General features: G+C 46.3%; 1 pseudogene; it reads right to left on the bottom strand.

The window, feature by feature from the left end:
• Nucleotides 1–651: 651 nt before the first annotated feature.
• On the bottom strand, nt 652–1782 carry LOC100720378 (nuclear receptor-binding factor 2-like; annotated as a pseudogene).
• Nucleotides 1783–3862: the final 2080 nt, after the last annotated feature.

Below are 3862 nucleotides of genomic sequence, written 5' to 3'. Positions count from 1 at the left end.
CATACCTTTTCCCATAGAAGCCAGACGATGACAATGCTGGGACTGCTTTTTTGTGTGGTGTCTTAATTACTTTTCTCTCCTTGCTGAGACAAAGTGCCCCACATCCAAAGTGAGAGGAGGGAAGATTTATGTGGCTCACGGTTTGCAGAGCTTTCAGTCTATAATCAGAGGCTCCAAGGCAGGATGGCATGGCACAGGGGCAACAGTTCAAGGTAGCAGAAGACGGCAAAAGCAACAAGATAAAAGGTAGGGGGAGAGCAAGCCTCTTTTCTGCCCTTACATTGTATGCAGGCTACCTAAACTCGGGTGGGTGTAGCACTCACACCATCCGGGTGCCCTCCTCTTGCACAGGTTCAAGATGTTTATAAAGTGAGGATCCTGGCTCCCTGCTGAGTCACTTAATCTTCTGACCTTCTCAAGGTCAGAACACAGTGAACAACATCCTAGAGCACTAAGCGTGTCCTCTTCACACTAGGTGGTAGAACTGCTGAGTTACTGAAGCCTAGATTTCTCAAATTGACAGTGTAACAACCATAACATGTGGTTTGTCACCCCCCATTTGTTTTCTGGATTAACTGTTACTGAATTATTTCCTTTTCTGACCTCTTTTGCTGATCTTTTTTTTTTTTTTTTCTTCAGTGCCGGGGATTGAATTCACAACCTCGAGTTTGCTAGGCAGGCGCTTATGCCGCTGAGCTAAATCCCCAGTCCCTGATCTTCTGTTTTAACTACTCATAAATCCTTTCAGAATGTCCTCAGAAAGCTCCATAAACAGATGTTCTGGAGATGGAAAACTCAAGGGAAGAAGATTGGGTATTGGAATGTCCTTGGCATTCCTGGTATTTGCTGCAAACTTCTGCCAGGTTGAAGAGGCCAAAGCAGTTTCTGAATGTGGTGGCAAGCTCTACAACTTTGGTTTTTCTACAACATGAGCATCCACTCAAGCCCCTTTTTTATTCAACCTTTCATAAGTCTGGCCCTTTTTGGCCCTTCGTTGTGAATTTTCTTTCCTTAATCCTTCATTCTTGGCTATGAGGAACTCTATACGTCATTTTGTTTTTTCTTTCTGAGACAGGGTCTCGCTGTGCAGTTCAAGCTGGCCTTGAGCTCACTTTGTAAGCCAAATTGGTGTGGAACTCACAATGATCCTCTTGCTTCAGCCTCCTGAGTATGGATAATAGGCGTGCTCTACCATGCCCAGCTTCACATATCTTCAAATCTGCAGTTTTGGTCACTTGCTTCTCTATAATTGTTTTGTCATCTTTTCCAATACGTGGCATTGTGGTTTCACTTTTTTGCTGGAGTAAATACAGCCATGCTCCGGGATCCCTGTCAACCCTCACCAGGTTTCAGTGAGGTGATTCTTAGTGGAGAGGCTGTGATTCTGAGCAAGAAAGGGGGCTCCGGGTCTTCAAGTTCTCTGCAGTGGGTTTGTGAGGTGCCGTGAGGTGGCTGGCAGCTGCGTTCTCCTCCATCTTCCCCTGGGCCTTCAGTCGCTCCTCAGGCGCCACCGTCTCCCATTTCTCCTGGATGAGGAGGAGCCGTTCCATATGACAGTCCCTCTGCAATTCCAGGGACTAGCCAGCCTGCTCAGACTGTGTCAGTTTCACGGCTTCCCAAAGATATGCCCCAGACTTTTGGTGACAGGAAATAGCCTCATTGTGTGTCTGGCCGAAAACAATGGCTCTGCTCGTCTGTTCTGTAGGTGAGCGCATGTGCGGCCTGTCCTCTGGTCTTTCTGTCTTTCTTCTCCTGAGAGTTCAGCATCAGCTTCCGGAAGCCTCTTCCCGTGTCTGGCCGAGAACAATGGCTCTGCGCATCTGCTCTGTTGGGTGAGCGCATGCGCGGCCTGTCCTCTCATCCTTTCTCTCGCGAGAGTTCAGCATCAGCTTCCGGAAGTCGGCTGTGAAGTCACTTGCGCAGGCGCCGTTTTGGTACATGCAATGTGGCTTTTTTCTGTTGTTGGCTTCTCTTATTATCTTGCAACCTGAGTTTTCCTCACATTCACCCTGCTTGACTACACTTACAGTTTTTGTCTTATTCCTGTCTTTATCCATTACTGTAAGCGGCTGCTCTGTTGGAAAACGCAGCTACCATGATTGTAAACCCAGTGTCAATAAAGAATTAGAGAAGCTGAGTTTAAACTAAGAGAACTGGGCTTATTTGAAGGTGGAGAAAAAGGGAGACGAGAGAGATGATGCATGACTACTCAATGAATAGGGAGCATTTGAAAGCAAAGTACCCCACTGGTTTGGTTCTTTATGTGATATATATTCATCAACTTTTTTTTTGATACCAAGGATCGAACTCACAACCTCATGCTTGTAAGTCAGGCTCTGTGCCTCTGAGCTCCAGCTTCTTTTGTTCTGAAACAGAATCTCACTGTGTACATCAGGCTGGCCTCCACTTGTAACACATCATCCTCCTGCGCGGCTGGCCCCTAGCTCATATTAATAACAAGTGTCTTCCCCTCTGTGTTTGCCTGGGACGGCTCAGCCGCACATTGCTCTTTGCCTGGTGGAGTGATTCACAGCTTCCTTCCTGGAAGTCTGGGTCATTCAGGAGCCTCCCGGGCTGGATGTCCTTCTTGATCTTTGTCATGCGGTGTGGTAATAAAGAGAGATGCTTCCTCACCCCTGGTAGCGTAGACACGTATGTGCTGATGTCTCCAGGTAACTTTCTCCTTTGTCTGTGGCTCAGAGCCATTGGGAGCCTACAGTGGCTTTAAAATTCACCTCAGTGGTCGCATTTTGGTTTCACGTTGGGAGCATTTATCCCCATGTAGCCAAGACCTCTAGGCCAGCAGAAAACAAGGAACAGAGACAGGAAACAAATTCTTTGCTCCTGGCCACGCTGGTGAATGGTGCCATTCCCATTTCTGGCCCTGGATTTCTGGACCGGTGAAGCCTGACTTTGGGAGAAGCTGTGCTGTATATGGCATGCTGGCTGGTTCATGCCAGACCCTATTCCTACCGTGCAAATTCTTCCCACCTACCTGGCACTGTTTCTGAGCCTGCACATTCCATTCCCCATCCAGCAGGCAGCTGGGCAGGGTGACCAGGATGGTGGAGGGGTAACCGACCTGATCCATGGAGAAGGTGGGGCGGGCTCCTCAAGGGTCCTGCCTGCCACGAACTCATTCCTCCCCGCTCTGACTGAATCCAGGTCTTCACACTGAATTACACCCCAGGACTTATTTTACAATTTCAAACTCTTGAGACAGAGTCACATGAATCTCTAAATTGCGCAGGCTGGACTTGAACTTGCTATTTCCGCGCCTCAGCTTCCCAGGCCTAGGATTACCGGAAAGTATGATCAACTTTCTTTTCTTTTCCCATTCTCTCCTCTTGTGTCTTTCCCCACCCTTTTTTTCTGCTCCCTTTCCTCCTCCTCCCTCTTTTCCTCCTTTTCCATCTCCTCCTCCTTCTCCTCTTCCTTCTCCTTCTTCTTCTCCTTTCCCTCTCTTGAGATGGATCCCTGGAAAGCTGCTCTACCATTGAGCAACCCCCGCAAGTGAAAGTTACTGCTGTGATAAAAGCTGGATTCTCCTACATCTTCCCAGGGTGAAGGCTTTTTTTTGTTGTTGTTGTTTTGGATTTATGATTAGCTTAGTCCTTTATTGTGTTCATTGTTTTGTTTTTATTCTACTCTATTCTGTTAGGGTGAAGGCTTTTAAAATTTTTTTTTTTAAAAAAACAAAACAAAACAAAAGGATAAAAATGATACAGAATTTCAAAAAAAAAAAAAAAGAAGAAATTATCATTGGTTAATATATTGCATACTATTACCTTAGAAGTAGTTGTTCAGGTTACAAGATTTAGGCATGAAAAAATGATCAAACAATGAAAGTGCAAACTTTTCT

This window comes from Cavia porcellus, unplaced genomic scaffold, assembly GCF_034190915.1.
Source record: "Cavia porcellus strain 051 isolate PalLab524CR breed Dunkin Hartley unplaced genomic scaffold, mCavPor4.1 scaffold_17, whole genome shotgun sequence".
NCBI lineage: Eukaryota > Metazoa > Chordata > Mammalia > Rodentia > Caviidae > Cavia > Cavia porcellus.
Note: the sequence above shows the minus strand (reverse complement) of the source record. Positions and strands in the feature narration are given on the sequence as shown.